This window comes from Petaurus breviceps, unplaced genomic scaffold (genome assembly GCF_028583685.1).
Source record: "Petaurus breviceps papuanus isolate PSGF00001 unplaced genomic scaffold, PetGlider_PUasm1.0 90683, whole genome shotgun sequence".
NCBI lineage: Eukaryota > Metazoa > Chordata > Mammalia > Diprotodontia > Petauridae > Petaurus > Petaurus breviceps.
The window spans coordinates 7,218,102-7,240,299 of record NW_027187308.1 but is presented as its reverse complement, the minus strand read 5'-3'; the positions used below and the strand labels follow the sequence as shown (position 1 = coordinate 7,240,299).

General features: G+C 39.7%; 1 protein-coding gene across 3 annotated transcripts in view; it reads left to right on the top strand.

Annotated features, from left to right (window-relative positions):
• The window catches only part of TMEM45A (transmembrane protein 45A), a 93,445-nt gene that overhangs the window by 493 nt on the left and 70,754 nt on the right, over positions 1 to 22,198 (top strand). The window contains exon 1 of one of the 3 annotated variants that reach the window (XM_069065349.1): positions 13,745 to 13,900. The exons of the other annotated variants lie outside the window; for them this stretch is intronic. The gene's annotated coding sequence lies outside the window, so the exon portion shown is untranslated. Of the gene's footprint in view, positions 1 to 13,744; positions 13,901 to 22,198 lie in introns of those variants that run through there. 3 annotated transcript variants of the gene reach the window in all.

Genomic DNA, 22,198 nt, shown 5'->3' with positions numbered 1-22,198 from the left:
GTGTGTGTGTGTGTGTGTGTGTGTGTGTGTGTGTGTGTGTGTGTGTGCGTGCTTTGGGTATGGTACTTCTAATGCTAAATTTTAGTTGTGAGTAGTGGCCGCTATGTTCTCACTAGCGCTTTCCCTGGTTGATGAAGGGGAGAAAAACACTGCTTTGTGCCAGAAAGTGCACAAACTCTTTCCCCCTTCCGTCGGTCTCTTCTTATTTGCTAATATCCTTTCCCTGTCCCCCTCCCCACCTCTAACCTACACGGTTTTTTTTTTTCCCATATTGGGAAGAAAGGCAGACGTTTAATTAGTATTTTGCACTAAATCACCCCTAACTCTGAAGTTGAATATACCGTATTTTTTTTTTTTTTGACAGAGAACGAAGCATGTCCATTTAATTATACCTCTGCTGTCCTCTTCTTTTCAGGCTGTAATTCCCAGCGCTTAGCACTGTGCCTGTCACATAGAAAAAGTTTGGTAAATGCTTGTTGACTGACTCATTGATGTATTTCCTTTTGGAGGATTGAGGCAATTATATAAATAGCAAGATAGATAAAAATTTTCCTTAAATTATCTGGATGTTTCAGATTAAAGTACTTTAAACCTTAATCTTTTAAATAATTGCTGTTATTTTCCCCTACTTTTCAGTGTAGATACAGCCTGAAGATTTCCCCTCCCTTGCAAATGTTGCTATTTTAAATATATCTTCATGTTTAACAGAAGAAAGTGCATGTTATTTATCAATATCCTTTTAAAGGTAATTTAAATATAGGATGTTGTAAGAATAATGATTAAACTTGACTTGTGAATACTTATGATTGTGCATAATTAATATTCAAATATTTAGGAAGGTATTTTAGGAAATAGTTGGATGATTTGAACAAACTTAGGCCTGCCCTCTTTAAGATACCTAGAATCATAGCTTTTTTTCTGCCTATAATATTTTGTTTCTTATTTGGGATATTTTTTATTTAGTAGGCTAAGAAGTCTGATCTGTAATTCCTAAGTGTAAATGGAGTGGGAGGGAATTTCTATATCATGAGAACATGTATATTTTTGTTATCTTCCCCCACCTAGCCCCCCAAAAAGTAGATGGGAAAGGGTGAAGCAACTGAGGTGGTCATCAATGATGTAATTCAAAGAAGAGATATCATTCATAATCCCTCCTCAACAGTCACTGTCATTTCGATATCAAAACCATCCCTCCCTTGCTTGGGCTGCAGAGACCTTCTACTTTCTATTTTGATTATTTGTTTGTTTTCCCTCCTTTCCATCCCCAGTTGGGCAGGGTTGGAAAGGAGAGGCTGGGCACTGAGTCAGACCAAGGTACTTTTTGCTAGTACCTGGAAACTCCACCTAGTGACCTGTTTTCAAGACAAGTTGCCCTGTGTACTTTGTGTAAGCAGTTCCCAAAATACCAGTCTTGGAAGGGACCTTGGAGATAATCTAGTGGTTCAATAGCCCATCGTTCTTCCTTCTGCCCTCCCCACATGTGATACACGAGGAATGTGAAGCCCAGTAACTTGGATAAAGTCACATAGCTAGAACTTGATGGAGTGATGGTAAAGAAATAGCTCATCTTAGCTCTGTTTGAAAGGTTCACATATTGGTTTAATGTTACTTTTAACTTTACTTGTTTTAGTTACTTTAAAATATAACATCATTTGAATTCTTTAAAATATACAGTTTCATTTAAAATCAGTTTATATTTTGAATTCTCTTATATCTTTTTTAGCTATAGCTCAAGAAGCTCCCTTCCTCCAAACCTCCCTACTTCTCATCAATCATTCATGAGAGTTAATTAGCAAAAGCAAATAGCATATCCAGCTTTGAATTACAGTATTAGAAACCCATTTGGACTGGAGCATAGGGTCAGTGGAAGGTGGTAATATGAGACAAGATGGGGCAGGTACTGTGGTGCCAGATTGTGGAGAGCCCTGAAGGTCAGATATAGGAATTTGTATTTAGCAAATCATAGAGAGCCAATGAAGAGTTTTGAACAGATGAATATGTGAAAAGGGGGATAGTTATAATAATTTTAATAGCTAGTATTTTTTTATAGTACCTACTATGTTCTAAGCACTGTGCCTAAGCTCTTTGCAAATATTCTCATTTGATCCTTGAAAACTCCTTGGAAAGTGAGTGCTATTGTTACCTCCCTTTACAGATGAGGAAACTGAGGTGAACAGAGGTTAAATGAATTGAACAAGGTATCATAGCTAGTAAGTATGTGAGGTCATGTTTGAACTCAGATCTTCTGACTCCAGTCCCATCTCTCTATCCACTGTGCATTCCTCTCAATGAATAAGGAAGAATAATTTGGAAGTGTTTTTTTATTTTTTTGGAGGGGTGAAGGCAAGGCAATTGGGGTTAAGTGACTTGCCTAAGGTCACACAGTTAGTAAGTGTCAAGTGGCTGAGGCTGAATTTGAATTCAGGTCCTCCTGACTTCAGGACTGGTGCTCTTTTCACTGTGCCACCTAGCTGCCCCTTGGAAGTGGTTTGAAGGATGGATTGGAGGGGAAGAGAGCAGAGATGGTAAGACTTGCTAAGAGGTTATTGGAATAGGCCAGCCAGGTAGTAATGAGACCCTGAGCTAAGGTGAGGCAGTGGTAACAGATCAGAGATGGATGTGAGAAGTCGAACCTGTGGGACTTGGTAACTGATTGGCTATGTGAGGTGAGGCAGAAAGAAGGGAAAGGAAGAGTCAAAGTCACCACCCCCTCTCCAAGGTCTGAAACATTGGAGATGGCAAATACTGGTGCCATGGACAGGAAAAATCATGAAATCAGGAGTATTAGGTTCAGGGGAAAAGATAGTGAGATTATTCTGGAGACGTTGCTGAGCTTGAGGTACTGGGGCATTCCAGGGGTCCTGTCCTATAGGCAATTGGAGATGAGAGGTTTGTAGATTTTAGAGCTGGACTAGAAGTCATCCTCTGTCTAAATCTAGGTTTCCAATTTCTAAATCCAGTTCTCTTTTGTCAGTGCCAGATGTGGATCTGTAGTTCAGAAGAGAGGTCAGAACTGGAGAGAAAGTAATCTACACCGACTCATTTTGTGGGCAACAACAGCATTAATGGTTATTTTAACTAAGTATGAATGGTGTACTAAGCATGTAAACACATTTGTTTAGGTAACTTTCTCTCTGCTTTAGCACTTTGAGCTTATGCCAAGACTTCTTGTGCACAGAAGCTGATGGAGATAAGAAGCTTCCCCCATCATCCTCTCTATCACCATCACTTCTCAGACTCAGGTGCTTGAGTTATAGACAATTCTTTTTTTTTTTTTTTTTTGCTTTTTTTGGAGAGGAGAAGGCAGAGCAATTGGGGTTAAATGACTTGCCCAAGGTCACATGGCTAGTAAATGTTACGTGTCTGAGGCTGGATTTGAACTCAGGTTCTCCTGACTCCAGGGAGGGTGCTTTATTCACTGTGCCACCTAGCCACCCAGATAGAGACCATTCTGTGTGATACTGTTTAGTAAACAACATGGTTATCTGCTATACTTATTAACTTGATCGACTTCACTGTTCTGACCAAAAAGTAATATTGAGGAACCAAGTCGAGCCCTTTGGGGAGACAAGAAAATGAGCAATGTGTCTACTTATTTTTGGTTTATAGGATTATAGATTTAAAACTTGAAGGGACCCAAGAGATCACCTAGACCAACCCCCTACCTCCTGTCCTCCCCCTCTATGCTGGAGGGGCTGTGGGTTGAAAAGGCACATTAATATACTGTTACATATTACATGTTACATATGAGGAAACTGAGACCCAGAGGATTGAAATTATTTGGGTAAAATCATTCAAATACAGGTCTTCTTGCAATAAATCTGCATTTTTCTCTGTTCTATCCATTCACTCAATAAATTAAGCATCTTTTATGCTCAAGGCACTAATAAGACAAAAATTATAATTAGACATATAATAAGACACAAACAGTCCCTGCCCTCAAGGAGCTCACTTTATACTTTTACACTCTAATGAGTGAGGGAAAAATATGTGTATATATCCATATCTCTACCAACAGTGTATTGATATGCCTTTTCCCCCCCAGCCCCTCTAGTATTTGTCATTTTTCATTTTTGTCAGTTTTGTCTGTATGATGGTGGTATCTTAGTGTAGCTACTTTTCTTCCATAGATACAAAGTAGTAGAGGGTAGGAGGGAATAGGGAGAGCACCAGAAACCCAGCAATTATATAGAAACCAGTGTTCATGGTTATCAAAATGCTTACAGCCAAGCATGATTTCACTCTCAAGGCAATGGTTATGTCTTATTATAACACTGAGTGACTTCATACCAGTATTCAGATTTGACTCCACTTCTAATATTAAGAAAATGCTACTTGGGGGGGAGGTCATAACTACAATAAGTGAATGAATTAGATAGAAAAGTCTTCTCTTAGTATATACATGGGATTCCCATTATAGTATGAGATGAGATAACAAGGTTATTCTCAGTTCTGAGTAATTTTCTTGTAGGAAGTGTGGTGTTAAGGCTAGTACTTTTACTCCCTTTTAATGGTCTGGAAGAATTAATTATGCCAATAGAAGCTGGGGTGTCACAAATTTATGCATTGAAACTTATATGAATGTGAGAATTTGACTTCTCTTCCCCAAAGTATTGGGCAGGTAGGTGGCACAGTGCTGGGCCTGGACTCAGGAAGACTGATCTTCCTGAGTTAAAATCTGACCCCAGACACTTAGTAGCTGTATGACCCTGGGCAAGTCACTTAATCCTGTTTGCCTCAGTTTCCTCATCTATAAAGTGAGCTGGTTAAGGAAATGGCAAACCACTCCAGTATCTTTGCCAAGAAAGCCCTAAATGAGATCATGAAGAGTTGAATATGACTGAGCAACAACCCTTATAGGATTAGACAGTGGAGACATTTCTCTTGGCCACATTGAAAAGGGTTTTGTTCTCTCTCTCTATATGATATTGAAAGCCAGAGTGTTAAATGGGGGACTTTAAAAGTCAAAACTAGTGGATGGATAAGAGGGTGGGAAAGAACAATTTATAACAGAGAGGTATTTAGGTATTTTGTGTATTTTATTTAGTAATATGTTTGAAAAAATGAGTAAGCTATCAAACTTATCATAATGAAAATTGATATTAACAGTTATAGCTTAGAAGAAATCAGAGTATTATAGAGCCATAGGTGAAAGGAATCTCAGACATCATCTAGTCCAACTCTCTTATTCTACATATAAGGAAACTGAAGACCATGAAGATTATGTCACTTAGGTCACTTTCCAGGGCAGGATTTGAACTCAGTTCCTCTAACTATAGAGCCAGAGCTCTTTCTCTTGTAAAGGTATTGATTATGTTAATTTAAAAGAAAATGAATAATTTTCTAAAAAATGCACTTGTAATTTTGGGTATGGGAAATGGAGGGCAGTAGAGGAAAAAAGGTTTTTTAGAGTCAGTTGAGAGATGTGGGGTCAATGTTTCTGGCTAAGTCTTGCCTAGTTTATAAGCTGGCTTTTAGGAGGGGCCCTGTCGTTGCCCCAACTTTGATCTTTCTTTACCTCTTTGTAGAGCTCAGCTCTTGTGAGGTCATTGTGAGAGGCATTCCAGGCTCAGTGGCAGAGAGGACAGGTCTGGGAAGAGTAGTGGTAACTTCTATTTATGGGATATTTTAATGGTTATAAAATATTTTCCTTACAACGACAATACTTTTAGATAGGCAGTGCAGGCATCATTATCCCCAATGTCTAGAGGAGGCAACCAAAGTCAGTGGGGCTTGAGGAGTGACTAAGCACTTGTTTTTGCCTCAGAAATATTTCTTATCCTTTTGTTTGTTCCAGGCAGAGTGAGTCCAATAGTGGGATCACTGGGTCAATGAGAATGAACAGTATAATTACTTCAAAAAAAAATACAATTTTGTTTTATTTTTAGTTCTGAATTTTTTTCTCACACTTTCCCCAAGAGATATCACTACTAGATTTATATCTCAAAGAGAACAAAGAAAGAGGAAAAGGGTCTATATATAGAAAAAGATTTATAGCAATTCTTTTCATGGTGGCAGACTTGAAAACTGAGGAGATGCCTATCAAATGGGAAATGGCTGGATATCTCCCATCCTCTTCCCTTCCGTTGAGAAAGCAAGAAGAAACTTTATTACAAATGTGTATAGGCAATAAAAACAAATTCCTAAATTAGTCATGTGAAAGAAAAATATGCCTCAATATGCACTTTGAATCCATCACGTCTCTTTGGAGGTGGACAGCACATTTCATTTTAAGTTCTCTGGAATTATGATTGGTCATTGTGTTGATCAGAGTTCTCAAGTCTGTCAGTTATTTGTCTTTACAGTATTTGTTCCTCTTGTATAAATTGTTCTCCTGTTTCTGCTCACTTCACTCTGTATCAATTCATACAAGTCTTCTCAGGTTTCTCTGAAACCATCCCCTTCATCACTTCTTATAGCATGATAGTGTTTCATCACATTTATATACCGTAACTTGTTTAACTCTTCCCCCAATTGATGAGCACCCCTTCAGTTTCCAAGTCTTTGCCACCATGAAAAGAGCTACTATAAATATTCCTGTGTTCCTGGATCCTCTTTCTTTGATCTCTTTGGAGAATGGACCTAGTAGTGATATCACTGGATCAAGGGGTCTTCACACATTAACAGTTTTTTGGGCATAGTACCCAATTTCTTCCCATAATGGATGGATCACTTATTAGTTCCACCTATAGTGTATCAGTACATCTTTCCCCCCAAATCCTTTCTAGTATTTGTCATTTTCCTTTTTTTGTCAACTTTGCCAATATGATGGATGTGAAGTGGTACCTCAATGTAGCTACTTTTCTTCCATAATTCCAAAAATCATCTAAAATAGTTGGATTAATTCAGAGCTCTGCCAATGGTTAATTAGTTTGATTGACTTCCTACAGCCTCTCTAGCATTGACCTTTCCCATTTACTATTACCTCTGCTAATTTGTGGGGTGTGATTTGTTGATGTTGGCATTACTTTTATTATTCCATTATTTTTTTAGGGTTAAAGAAGGCAGTCAATCTATATAATCCAATGCAACCCTTCAAAGAATGGCTTTGGGCAGTGAATGACTTGGAGATTATTTTCATTTGACAAGAAGGCATGACTCCTCAGGCATCAGTTATTGAGGACAATATTGAAGATGTAGACTTCCTAGTGACCTCTTCCCAAAAATCTCTTTTCTGTAACTGTCTCTACAATTAATTTCTTGTTCTAGACAAAGTCCATGTTGTCAGAGGAAGTGTTGATTGTCATTTTCTAATTCCTCCATTTTGCCATCCTTTTCATCCATCTCTCTCTCTCTCTCTCTCTCTCTCTCTCTCTCTCTCTCTCTCTGTCTCTCTGTCTCTCTCTGTCTCTCTCTGTCTCTGTCTCTCTCTGTCTCTGTCTGTCTCTGTCTCTGTCTCTCTGTCTCTCTGTCTCTCTGTCTCTCTCTCTCTGTCTCTCTCTCTGTCTCTCTCTCTCTCTCTCTCTCTCTCTCTCTCTCTCTCTCTTTTTGCCTTTTGGAGGGCAATTGGGGTTAAGTAACTTGTCCAAGGTTACATGGCTAGTTCTTTTGTGTGGGTATTAAGTGTCTGAGGTTGGAACCGAACTTGGGTCCTCCTGACTCCGGGGCCGGTGCTTTATTCACTGCACCACCTAGCTGCCCCCTTTTCATCCGTCTCTTGCTGCCTTTTTGTGACCTCTCCTGGATTATGAGAGATATGAAGCAATTATGCCCCCTTAGCTCTCTATTACATAGCCGACCACTGGGGAAATAAAAAGTGGTTATTTAATATTTGGTCAGTTAAGGGGTAGGACTAGATGATCTCTAAAGTCTCTCTCTCTCTCTCTCTCTCTCTCTCTCTCTCTCTCTCTCTCTCTCTCTCTCTCTCTCTCTCTCTCTCTCTCTTTTTAGCTCTGACATCCTATGGTTCTATGGACTAGCCACACGTGGTCCTCTAAGTCCTCAAGTACAGCCCTTTGACTGAATCCAAACTTCACAGAATAAATCCTCTTAATAAAACAATTTCTTCTGTAAAACTTGGACTCAGTTGAAAGGTCGCACCCAAGAACCTAGAAGGCCGCATATGGCCTCGAGGCCTCAGGTTCCCCTCTCCTGGACTAGACCAACCTGGTCAACTCTTCTGACTCTGATTAGGGCCAGATGGCCTCCACAGAACAAGCTGGATAAATTCTTACACTGTCTGATCACTAGACACAGTATCCTGGCACTAAGGTCATCATCGCCTCCTTTTCCTACATTTCTGCTTCTATCCTTCCCCCCAACATGACATAATGATGGTAACGAAAACTCACGTTGACATAGCACTTTAGAGTTGACAAGATTTCATTACTCTTCAGACTCTAGGGCAAAGGTTAGATTTTTCCAGTTCTAATTCAACAAGCATTTCTATTGAGGGTACCATACTTGGTTAAAATGAAATAGTCCGTTATTCCAGCCTTCTGGCTTCTTTCAAATCTCAGTTCAAATGCCACATTCTATAGGAGATTTTTCTTGGTTTCCCCTGATTGCCGCAGCCTTCCCTTCTAAAATTATCTTTCATCTACTCTGTATGTATCTTGAATATACCTACTCATTTACATGTTATCTTCCCCATTAAAATATAAACTTCTTGAGGGAGGGGATTTGTTTTTGATATCCTTTGTATCTCTGGCACTTAGCACATGGCCTGGCACATAGTAAGTGCTTAATAATTGTTGATCAATTGGTTGGTTGAATACATGTATGGTGATAAGTAAATACAAAATATGTTAAATAGAGGAAGAGAACCATAACAACTTATAATGCCAATGTGATATTCACAGCGCCCATGGCAGTTATGAATATGCTGGTGTAATTGTGAATCACAAAGTGTAATAGACTCTCTACATGGAAGACAGAAACTAACAATTTATTCAAATACCAGAAGGCTGAAGAGATCATGAGAGACCATGGGGAGGAGGTGGTCTGGAAGGAAGCTGTGTTTTAGAGAAAGGTAGGGATTTCAAGAAGTGTAGGTTAGGAGAGAGCACATTTCAGATCTGAGAACAACTGTACGAAGTACTTCAGAGACAGAATAAAATACTTTGAACAGAGAACTTCTAGTAAACTAGTTTGACTACATAACGGATAGTATATTTTGGGGAATAACATGAAACAACATTGGAAAAATAGATGGGAGCCAGATTGTGGAGACACTCACATGCTAACCTGAGAAATTGGTGCTTTATCTTCATTCAGTCTTGGTGGAGAGAAGGAAGCAGAAAGTGGTATAGTATAGAAAAGCGTACTAATAGGGATCATTTAGGACCCAGAATGGATCTTAGGACTTGAATGATATAATCCATAGCAGCAAGAGTTTACTAGGTATCTGCTATAACCAGTAGTAAGGATTTATTGGGTGCCTGCTATAATCAGCAGCAAATGTTTATTGGGTGCCTGCTGTAATCAGCAGCAAGCATTTATTGGGTGCCTGCTATAACCAGCAGCAAGAATTTATTGGGTGCCTGCTGTAATCAGAAGCAAGCATTTATTGGGTGCCTGCTGTAATCAGCAGCAGCAGGCTTTTCTTGCATGACTGGTGTAGGTCACTGTGTTAGGGAGTAGAATGACTGACCTGGCTTGACACTGGACACTCTTCCAATTTCTCGAATCGGCAGCACATCTATTTAGTTGTTGCTTTATTTTCAGTTCATATATTAAATTGTTATTTTGTAATTCTTTTGTTTCATTTATGTATTTCCCTTTTACCAACAGAGTGTAACCTCCTTAAAAAAAAAAAAAACAACACTGACTTAATAGTGCTGTACATCAGCTTTCTCACCTCTATGGTGGAGACAGGATCAGAAATGAAATGATACCTCCTCCCCAGACTGTTAAGGTCAATTCAGTAATTGAGTAAACATTTATTAAGCTCCTACTATTGCCAGCCACTGTGCTAAGCACTGGGGTTTCAAAAAGAGGCAAAAGACAGCCCTGTCCTCAAGGAGCTTCTAATCTAATGGGGCAGACGACATGCAGACAAATATATACGAAGCAAACTATATACAGGATAAGTAAGAAATAATCTAAAAAGGGAAAAGCACCGACTTAGGGGTTGGAGAAAGCTTCCAGGAGACAGCGGATTTTTAATTGGGACTTAAAGGAAGCCAGGAGGTCAGTAGGCAGAGAAGAGGAAAGAGAGCATTTCAGGCATGAAAGACAGCCAGAGAGAATTTCTGGAGATGAGAGATGGTGTGTCTTGTTCGTGGTACTGCTAGGAGTCCTCTGTCACTGAATTGAAGAGCATTTGTCAGGGAGTAAATTGCAAGAAGACTGGAGAGGTCAGAAGGGGTTAGGTTATAAAGGGCTTTGAACACTAGACAGACAATTTTATATTTGCTCCTAGAGGAAGTAAGAAGCCACTGGAGTTTAGTGAGTAGAGGGGGTGACATGATCAGATCTGAGTTTTAGGAACATCACTTTAGTGGATCAGTGGAGGTTGGATTGGAATGAAGAGAGTCTTGAGACAGGTAGACCCACCAGCAGGCTATTGCAGGGCTTAAGGTGATAAAGGTCATCAAGAGAGTGGGGGCAATGTCACAGGACAGAATGGGTGTATTCAAGAGATTTAGCAAAGGTGAAATCAGTAGGCCTTGGCAACAGATTGGATATGGGGGGGGAGGGGAGATAGTGAGGAATTGGCGGGATAGTGATGGCTCCTAGGTTGTGAATCTGTGGGACTAGGAGATTGATGTTGTCCTTTATAGTAACAAGGAAGGTAGGAAACAGGGAGGGTTTAGGAGGAAAGATAATGAATTCTGTTTTGGATGTATTGAGTTTAAGATGTCTACTAGACCCCAATTTGAGATTTCTGAAAGGTAGTTGGAGATGCGAATTTGGAGGTCAGCCAAGAGATTGGGGCAAGAGAGATATTTGTTTTTTGGACTGAGGAAGGCAAGGCAATTGTGGTTAAATGACTTGCCCAAGGTCACCCAGCTAGTAAGTGTCAAGTATCTGAATTCGAACTCAGGTCCTCCTGACTCCAGGACTGGTGCTCTATTCCTTGTGCCACCCAGCTGCCCCAAGAAAGGTATATTTAAGAATCGTTATCATAGAGGTGGTAACTAAATCCATGGGAGCTGATGAGATTGCCATGTGGAATAGTATAGAGGGAGATGAGAAGAGGACCCAGGACAGAGCCTTGAAGGACACCTGTGGTTAGAAGGTGTGATCTGGGGAGGATCCATCAAAGGAGACAAAGAAGGAGTGGTCAGGTAGGAGGAAAGCCAGGAGAGTGGTGTCCCAGAAACTTGGAGAAAGGAGAGTATCCAGGAAGTGAGGGTGGTCATCAGTGTCAGAGGCTACAGAAAGGTCAAAGAGAATGAGGATTGAGGAAAGGTCATTGGGTTTGACAACTAAGAGATCATTAGTAACTTTGGAGAGAGCAGTTTTGGTGGAATGATAAGGCGAAAGGTCAGATTATAAGGGGTTAAGAAGAGAGTGAGAAGAAAGACAGTGGAGGCACCTATTATAGACAGCCTTTATGAGGAGTTTAGCAGAAAAGGGGTAGAAAAAAGACAGGATGATAGCAGGGATGGAAGGATCAAGTGAGAATTTTTTCCCCTCAGGATGGGATAGCCATTGGCATGTTTGTAGGTAGTAGGAAATGAGCCAGTAGACAGAGAGAGATTGAAAATAAGAGAAAGAGTAGGGATAACAGAGGAAGCAATCTGTTGGGGGAGATGGGATGGAATGGGATCACTTGAACAAGAAGAGAGGTTAGCTTTGGAAAGAGTGATGCCACCTTATCATGTGAGAGGGTTGAAGGAGGAGAGAGTGGCAGAAAGCACTTGAATGAAAGGAGGTGAAAAGGGGAGAGGAGGGCATTCATGGTGAATTACTTCAAATTTTTTTTTTCTGTGAAATATGAGGTAAGGGTCTCTGCTGAGAAAAAGCAAATAAAGCATGATTGGAATTTGTGTAAAATTAGGGCATAAATGGAAGTCATTGGAATAAGAACTCGAAGTATGGAACCTGTTCCAAACTTACCTTCTCATCTCTAGTAAGATCAGGATGAAAACATGCTTCCCACATCTTCTTTCTGGTTCAGTGACATTTCCTGTAGAGAATATTACTATTGTTTCAAATTGATCTGGACGTGTGTTTCTTCTCTATCATTTTGTGGATTAGAAATGTGAATGTGACTTGGAATGATCTCATATGGCTCCTTTGCCTGCATACCATTGGTTACCATCCCTGGTCTGCTTTATTGCTCATTTTTGGCTTCTGAGTCATTATATCTCCTGGTTTTCAGACACTGCAGCTTAACTACTTTCCCTGGAACCTCATATATACCATCCTGGATGGGACCTGGGGGTAGTAGGTGAGGGAGGGCTTGGGAGGAGGAGCTATGCATTATCTTTAGTCTGGGAACACAAACTAGCGTCCCTGCCTCTAATCTCATAAAAACACTCATGCATGGACTATTTTCACAAAATGTTGCTTTTTTTTGGGGTGAAATTTTAATGAATTAAGCCTGCTAGTGTTCATGTTCAGTTTGTTTTGGAAGACTCACTTTTGAATGCCTTAGCTTGGTTGCCTCTAAGATGGGCTATTTTACCATGGCCTTCTGTGGTTGTTGTGAATCCAGATCATAGAGTCATAGCATTTAGAGCCAGAAGAGGTCTTAGAGGTCATCTCATCAAATCCTTTAATTTTCTAGAGGAGAAAACTGTGGTCCCAAAGGAAATATTCCAGTAGCTCTTTGGACTTTTGGAATAAAAGGCACTATGCAATAAATTGCGAAGTATGAAACAATTTGGAACATTTAGAAAGCCTGTCATTTCAGAAATAGAGAAGAAACTATGAAAAAGAGAATGTACATATATTTTTTTGCTTTTTTTTTTGGAAGGGGGAGGGCAGGACAATTGGGGTTAAGTGACTTGTCCAAGGTCACACAGCTAGTTTAAGTGTCTGAGGTCAAATTTGAACTCAGGTCCTCCTGACTCCAGGGCTGGTGCTCTATTCACTGCACCACCTCGCCACCCCAAAGCACCTTATTTTCAATACTCCCATGAGTTATCAAAGAGAATATTTTAGGGGAGCTGAAAACTGGGTACCCAGGAAAGGGGCAGGAAATTCTTTTTCCTTTTGCTACAGCATCACAGTCTGCCCCATGACCATACTCAGTTTATTGCCATATCTATCTTCAATGACATTTCAATTACTTATTACATAAGTAATATTTAAATGTAGAGAACATGGTGACTGCCTTCCACTGACTTCTGTATTATTTTGTTTGACTAGATGTGTCAGCTTGACTGAGAATGATCTTGAATGTGGTTGCTTCTCCTTCAGGTGAAGGCTCACCATCCCTCTATTCCTAAGTTCAAATTCTAGCCTCTTACTTGCCACTTGTATGAATTTTGGGAAATCACTCAATCTACCTAGGGCTCAGTTTCCAAATTTGTAAACTGAAAGCAAGGGTTGATTTCTGAGGTCTCTTCTAGTTTTAAATCTATAGGCTATGAATACTTAATAACAGGTCAAGCATGGTGGACCCCACGTATTCCTATCATCCTAGGAAAAAAATCGGGTTCATGTTAAGGCCTTTAGTGTGCACAACAAAGCCATAAGTTTCCCAACAGAGAAGTGGCCAGGAGAAATCATCTGGCAGGATGCTGACAGGTTTGGGGCAAGGGCGTGTCTTCTGTGTTGCCACAGAGTTCAAAATTAGCATAGGGATGAACTTCGCTTGAAAGATGGGTGGATACTTCCAGTGAAGATGACTATGCCTGTTGGGGCAAAGGATATTCCAGTTTTGGAGGCTAAGTGTGTCTGTGCATTCCTTTGTTGTGTTTACATGGGGGAATCTTGTGTGTACCGGGCTTTGATCTGAACTGCTTGAGCTCTTGGGTTGGTGGTATTGATTTGGTGTCACAAGGTCAGTAATATTTACAACTCATAGATGTCTCCTTTAAATTTAGACCAATGTTTCCATTAATCCTGATGGATGAATTAAGTGGTTTTTAGTGTTGGGTAGGGCAAGCGGACCCAAAATGTTAAGAACTGCTATTCTGTCTGGATATATACAAATGCAGGGTTCTCTTTGGTACTGCTGGGAGTTAGGTTTACTAGTGAATGTGAGACAATACATTAATTAAGCCTTGTAGTTTTCTCTTTAATTTTTGTCCCTTCGCTTCATTATCACTCTTTAATACCTTCACCCTTCTACCACTTGATTCCCCTCTCTATTTGACTACACTTTTATGAGTAGCCTTCTCTAGGGCTTTATAAAAACAAGAAATTTCACAGGATTCAGAAGAAGAATGTTTCTCTCTCTCTCTCTCTCTCTCTCTCTCTCTCTCTCTCTCCCCCTCCCTCCTTCCCCCCCTCTCTCCCTCTCCATCCCCACTTTTGGATTGGAGTTCCTGATCTAGTTGTAAATTTAAATCCAGAGGCATTATTCCTCTGCCTATCAGCCTAACCCTTCCCCCTCCCCACAACAATGTCTTAGGGAATGAGGAGCAGTTTGAAAGACAGTGATGGGAAGCCATCAAAGGGGTGAAGTGGGTGTCACAAACTGATTTTGAAGAATCACTGCTTTGGGATGAAATTGATATTTATGAAAACAGAAATATGTCTAACAGTTATTGAGCGCTCCCTCCCTGGGGTGTACGGTACCCCTCAAAGTGTTTGTTTAGAGCCCCATTGTTGGAGAGCCATGCTGGTTTTTACCTCACCTGGTTGGTGGGCTGTAATTAAGACTTGTGTGTTGCTTTAAATACCACCTAGGCAGATGATGGCAGTTTATTTTAGTGGATATGGTAAACTTGGAAGATAGAGTTGACTCATAAGAAGTCTTGTAGAAACAAGAAAAAGGAAATCTGAATAGCTGTCATAACTTTAATGAGATTTTCATGCTTTCAAAAGTCATGGACAATAATAATAGTTTGCATTTATAGATCACTTTAAGGTTTGCAAAGCAATTTCCTCACTACATGTCTATGGGGAAGTTTGTGTACTATAGGTCAGCCCCATTTTATGGGTGAGAAAATGGAGGCTAAGATAAATTGTTTGACTTGCCCAGGGTCACATACCTTCTAAGTGTCAGAGCCAGAATACATGTCTAGGTTTCTCCTGACTCCAAGTCTAACATCTTTTTTTTTTTTTGGGGGGGGGGTAATATATATGTATATAAACATATATTCTTTTTTTCTTTTACCAATTATATGTAAAAACAATTTTTAACATTCATTAAAAATTTTTTTGAGCTCCAAATTCTCTCCCTTCTCACCCCTCCTCTTTTTGTGAAATGGTAAGCAATTTCAGGGTACAAGGTAGAGTTGCTTGGAATGAATTCACACCCTCAAACCATCTTCCAGTCAAGTGGCAAAGTTTATTGTGATGCCAATGGAAGCAGAAGTTCCAAGGGAATCTGCAAACTGATAGGAGTGATGCTAATGCTTATATGGAAAAAGGGACAGTGAAAGGATGCCAAATATGCTAATTAGGTGATTTGGGGGTAGGATTGGGGAGTGGTCAGCAGTCTAGGTGCTGCTGCTGGAATGTATGGGAAAACTGAGGGGGTCAATAGAGATAACTTTGTTGAGGACACAAGATGGAAGGGTTGCTTGGGGAAGACACCAGAGACAGGATCCTTGGGTAGGAATCAGAGAAAGAGTTCTTGGGGCATTCACCCCTGAGATAACTTTTATCTAAGAGATTACAGGGTCAACTCTGTGCCTGTAACAAGGAAAGAATTTTCTCACAGAGGTGGGGGAAAGAGGTCTGGGTTACTTAGACATGGTTTTAGGGCTTTTTGGGGTTCAGGTCCCACCACCCCCTCAGTTATACATGTACAATCATGCAAAACATATTTCTATATTAGTCATGTTGTGAAAGAAAACACAGACAAAAAAAAAACAAACAACCTACTAAAAATAAAGTGAAAAAATCGTATGCTTTGATCTGCATTCAGAGTCCATCAGTTCTTTCTCTGGAGGTGAATAACATTTTTCATTATGAATCCTTTGAAATTGTCTTGGATCATTGTATTGATGAGATTAGCTAAGTTATTCACAGTTCTTCATTGTGCAATATTGCTGTTAATTGTGAACAATGTTCTCCTGGTTCTGCTCATTTCACCTTGTATCAGTTTGTGTAAGTCTTTCCATGTTTTTCTGAAATCCTACTGCCCATCATTTCTTATAAAGTAGTATTACATCACAATCATATACCACAACTGGTTCAGTCATTTCCCAATTGGGGGTATCCCCTCAACTTGTAGTTCTTTGCCACTGTGAAAAGAGCTATTATAAATATTTTTGTATAAATAGGTCCTTTCCTCCTTCCCCACCCCCCCTGCCTTTAAAAAATCTCTTTGTGATACAGAACTAGTAGTTGTATTGCTGGGTCAAAGGGTATGAACAGCTTTGTAACTGTTTGGACTTAATTCCAAATTGTTCTACAAAATGCCTGGATCAGCTCACAACTCCACCAACAGTGCATTAGTGTCCTAATTTTTCCAATTCCCCTCCAACATTTATCTTTTTTCATTTCTGCAAGTCTAACATTCTTGTAATTATACCATTCTGACTCTAACAGAAGTCATTGTAGTTCAGACTGGCCATTAAGTTGAGGTTTCAGGAAGGGGGTTAGGAAGTAAGAGAGTTAGATAAGACCTTTTCCTGGAAAGAATAATATTGTGACATTGGCTGGATTAGATCCCAGGATGACTTCCCACATGTGTCTGTGTGTATATAACCAAATCTTGTTTACTGGCCTGTGCTATACACTGACTGAGGATGTGGCTCATATGTTGTAGGTAATAACTTTGTCTTATACAATAAAGTCAGAGACAGCTGTATTTATTTTACAATATTTTATTGATTATCTTTTAAAAAAATAGCACTATTTCCCAATGATTTCTTTAACCTTAGTGAAACCCTCCCTTATAACAAACAAACAAACCCACAACAAGCAGGAAGGTATGTTCTCTCTTTTTAAAAAAAATATTGAAACTTAAATACACAAGAAAAGAAAAAGAAACATATTATAAATTTAAATATTGAAACAAATACAAAATAAGAAAAGAAAAAAAGCATGTCAAGTGCACAGCAGAACATAAGAGAGGATTGTGTATAGCGAAAAATTTCCATGTCAAGAAAGCCTGTATAATAAATACTAATGTGTTAGGTTGAGAGCTGTCCATATTTTTTGCTTCCTTGTTAGTTTTCTTTTGTTTTCTATTGTGCAATTTTTATTTTGTTCTTTTTTCCCCCTTCCCTCCTACTCCAGGCTACAATTAATCATGGATATATATATGTATATATATATATACACACACATACACATATACCTATATACATACATAAACATATATTTTCCCTAACAAATTCCACTTCTTATCTTTGTCCTCTACTTTATTTCTACCCTCTGCCTTGCCCTCCTATTACTTAATCTACCCTTCTCCAAGAGTCCCTCTGTTGACTTCCCATTTCCATTAATTTAAACATCCTTCTATACCCCAACTTTAACCTATTCCCTCACCCTCCCCTCTAGAGATCCATCCCTTATCCTCTCCCTTATCACTTATTTCTTCTGAATGTATAAAACTTTTATATTCTTTTAGATATATGTGTATTGTTCCCTCTTGAACCCATTTCCTGTGAAAGTAGGTTTCCAGACCTAACAGCCCTCCCCCCATCTAATTCATTTGTATTGGTTCTTCCTCTCCACCTCATTTGTATAAGATAGTTACTCTTTTTAGTTATTTCTAAACAGTTTTGCTTTTTATAGTCATATTATACTCAGGTTTACACCAATCTTTTTTATTACTAATTACAATTACTAATAATAATCTTAAACATATATTTAACATTTTACATATATAAAAAGTAAACAGTCTGTCCTTATTGAGTCCTTTATAATTAGTCTTTGGTAGGTGCCTTATATTTCTCTTGGCTCTTGTAAATCAAATCTTTTATTAAGTTTAGTTTTTTTTAAAACAAAATCCTGAAAGTCTGACAGTTCACTAAAATTCCATTTTTTTTTCATTCAGGATTATACTTAGAGATAGGTATGTTCTTGACAATACCTTTTGAATATTTGACCACTCCTGTTCTCTTGGGAGTGATTATATCAGAAGGTGTTACACCCTGCTATGACATGAATTTGACTTCTCCAAAGGGAATGTGACCTTAGAAGGTTTTGTAATTGTGGTGCAGAGCTTGGTGGAACAACTATAGGAAGAAAGCCCTGGGAGGAATGTAGGAATACCAGGTCATGCTTACCACCCAACCCTTACTGTGGCCTGAGCCCATAATTCCATCCCTGCCCATTTTGGAGGCAAGAAGAGGAAGAGGCATTAGCCTTCCTTGGGCAGTATCAGTTTGTCTTTTTGACTAAGTCTTCTACTTTTACATAAGATTAGAGAGGGGTGGGGGACCTGGGACTTGGAGGCCACATGTGGCACTCTTGGTCCTCAAGTGAGGCTCTTATGTGGTCTCAAGACCACAGGTTCCCTACATCTGGATTAGATGTTGGTTCCTCTTTAATGTATGGAAATTGGGAGAATTTGCCCTTGACTGGGCAATGTCCCTGATAGAAGATGGAAATACTTTGGTGGAGAGGAGGAGGGGGTGTGTTCCAGAGCCTTATGTCTAAAGTAGGATGTTGCATCTTCAGTGTTGGATATGTCAGGAAGGGAGACCATTTGGTGGCATAGGGGAGGGTATCTATTGAGTTTGGAGGGTGGAGGCTTCTGGACTGTGAGCCATGGTAGAGAGGGGAGATCCCATAGTATGCCCTATGTAAATGAGTATACGTGAATGAGCTTCACTAGATGATGTCCATTTGGAATTGGGAGGAGATTAAAAAAAAAGGTTTAGGGGAAGCTAGGTGGCGCAGTGAGTAAAGCGCCGGCCCTGGAGTCAGGAGGACCCGAGTTCGGTTCTGGCCTCAGACACTTGACACCCACCCACACACACAAAAAAACTAGCCATGTAACCTTGGGCAAGTTACTTAACCCCAATTGCCCTCCAAAAGGCAAAAAACAAAAAAGGTTTAAATGAAGAATTGCAAGATTGACAAGAGCATTCTGCCCTCAGACAATGTGGTCTAATATCTAATATCAGCCAGTTGGGCAACAAGCTTCCAAGCCTAGGAAGTGTCAGGCACTGTCCTAAGCACTGGGGACTACAAAACAAAGCACAAACCAAGCCCTATCCTCTGTTTGGAGAGACTATGCAAACAACTATGTAAAAATAAGGATAAAATTGGAGATCATTTCAGAGCAAAGGCACTAGCATTAAGGCTTCTTGTAGCAGGGACTTGAATTAGCCAGAGAAAATTCCCAATCTGGAGAAGGAGTGTTTTATTTGAGGAACAGCAAGGAGGCTATTATCACTGGATTTCAGACTATGTGGTGATGAGCAAGGTATAAGAAGACTGGAGAGGTGGCTGTGTGTGGGACAGGTTATAAAGGGCTTTGAGTGGCCCAAAGAGGATTTTATATTTACTCTGAGGCATGATAGGAAAACAGGGGAGTTTATTGAATCAGGGTGGCCGGGGGGGGGGGGGGAGTGACATGGTCAGATCTATGTTTTAGGAAAATCATTTTGGCAGCTGAATGGAGGGTGGACTACAATGGGGAGAGACTTGTGGCAGGTAGGCCAATTAGAAGGCAATTGAAATGGACTAGTGAATGGATAGGCTGGTGTGGCTGAATGTCCAACCAAAAGAATAAAAGGGGAGTTGAATTCAGTCCTGAAAAATTCATGTGTTGGGGTGATCTTGAGAAGGTGAGATAGTACCGAGCCAGTGGAAATATGGGTCAGCTAACAATATCAAGGTTCTTAGGGACAGCAATACTAGGCTCCTGATGATCTGTGGCAACCTTGGTCATTTCTCTGGGCTAACATCATTAGTGAGTCTGTGTTTGGGACAATGAAAGGGAGCCCTAGAGAAGGTAGAGAGAGTTAAAGCTAGGCTCATATGAATGAACCAGAGATCCTTAGTCACCCAAACTGTGGCTGTGTGAGGGCTGTGTGTACCTGTGTTTTCAGTGAGGTAGCCCTGTTCATTTGGCTTGTTAGTACAGGAAGCAGGATCCCCATCTTTTTTTAATAGTATTTTTTCCAATCACATGTAAAAACAATTTTAACATTCATTGAAAAAAATTTTTTGAGTTCCAAATTTTCTACCTTCCTCCCTTCCTCCTCCCTAAGATGGTAAGCAATTTGATATAGGTTATATATGTGCAATAATATAAAACATATTTCATATTAGTTATGTTGTGAAAGAAGAAACAGACCAAAAGAAAAAAAATCATGAGAAAAATAAAGAAAGTAAAAATAGAATGCTTTGATCTGCATTCAGACTCCATTAGTTCTTTCTCTGGAGATAGCATTTTCCATCATGAGTCCTTTGGAATTGTCTTGGATCTTTGTATTGTGAGAAGAGCTAAGTCATTCATAATTGATCATCACACAATGTTGTTGTTACCATGTACAATTTTCTCCTGGTTTTGCTCACTTCACTTTGTATCAGTTCATATATCAAGTCTTTCTGGCTCTTTCTTAAATCCACCTGCTTGTCATTTCTTATAGCACAATAGTATTCCATTCCATTCATACATCACAGCTTGTTCAGCCATTCACCAATTGATGGCCACTCTTTAATTGACAATTCTTTGCACCTACATAAAGATCTGCTATAAATATTTTTTATATAAATAGGTTTTTCCACTCCCTCCCCCCCTTTTTAATCTTTTTTTGGGATACTGACCTAGTAGTGGTATTACTGAATCAAAGGGTATTCACAGGGTACGTCTTGACTATATATTAGGGCAATGAACCTATGTAAGACGACTTTCTGGGCTATTTCCTTCCTTCCCTACCTCTCCACTAGGCTCTACTGTAACAAAAAAGAACCTAATTTCAGAGTCACCTGGTGAGAGGAATTGCAAGATGTCAGAACTCAAAGGAGGACCTGAAGTAAAGTAGAACCAGCGTTTACCGTGGCCCTGAGCAAGTTGAGCCAAGAGACTTTAGTCTAGGGGTGAGAAGTCTTTGGGGAAGCATGCTTTCTACATCCAGGCGGAGACCACAGAGAAGAAGGTAACAAGGGAGTCAAAAGTTCACCCATTTTGGTGGTGTCTTGAAAATACAAGGGGGCATAACTGAAATAGCCCTTAGGAGAAGGGCAGGATAGAAGACTAGACAAAAGAAAAGTCATTGCAGAACAGGATGCATTGAGCTAGGTCTTAGGGACCTTTATATGTTGGAGAGGTAGCAGTGCCAAAGCAGTATGTGTGGAGAGACCTTTAAGGCACTGGTTGTTTCCCTGTCCCTAGGGGCAAGAGGCTCTAGGCCATAGACAGAAGATATTGTTACCGTCATCTTTGAGGGAAGGTAGTTGATCTGTGGGGACAGGGAGGCATCAGGTGCTGTTAATAACCCTAATGAGGGCATAACTTTCTACCTGTTGTTGTTCAGTCATGTCTGACTCTTTCTGAGCCCATGTGAGGTTTTCTTAGCACAGATACTGGAGTGGTTTGCCATTTCCTTCTCCAGCTTATTTTACAGATGAGGACACTGAGGCAAACAGGAAGCTAAGTGACTTGCCCAGGGTCGCACAGCTAGTAAGTGTCTGAGACTGGATTTGAACTCGAGTCTTCTTGACTCTAGGCCCACCACTCTGTCCACTGCCACTTAGCTGCCCAGTTCTACGTGTAGGTAGTTTACAAAAGTACATTGAGCTAGAAACCTGTTGCTGATGATTATAAAAGTTAGATGTGTTGGATGGAGGAAGAACAAGAGAGTCGGATAGGGGAATTTCATAGGATCACAAATATGAGGTCTACAAGAGACCCTCATGGTCATCTAACCAAACCCCTTATTTTATTGAAAAAAACTTTTGTTAAAAACGTAATAACTAGAAAACAAAAACCTGTTCTTTAGTACCCCAAAATGAACTACTCTATTCGTTTTGCACATATTAAACCTTTTCCTTTCTTTGATCTCTTTGTGGTAAGCATATACCACAAAGTGATATGAACATCAGTAATTTCCTGTACTTGTTTGATGGTAATGCATATCTTTTCATAATTTGAGACTGATATGAATAATTTATGTAGATATCTATTTGAATATATTTGCATATATAGGTAGGTATGATATATACATATACATGTACATGTATATTTATTTTGAATGGCCCTGTGATTTCATTGGTGTAG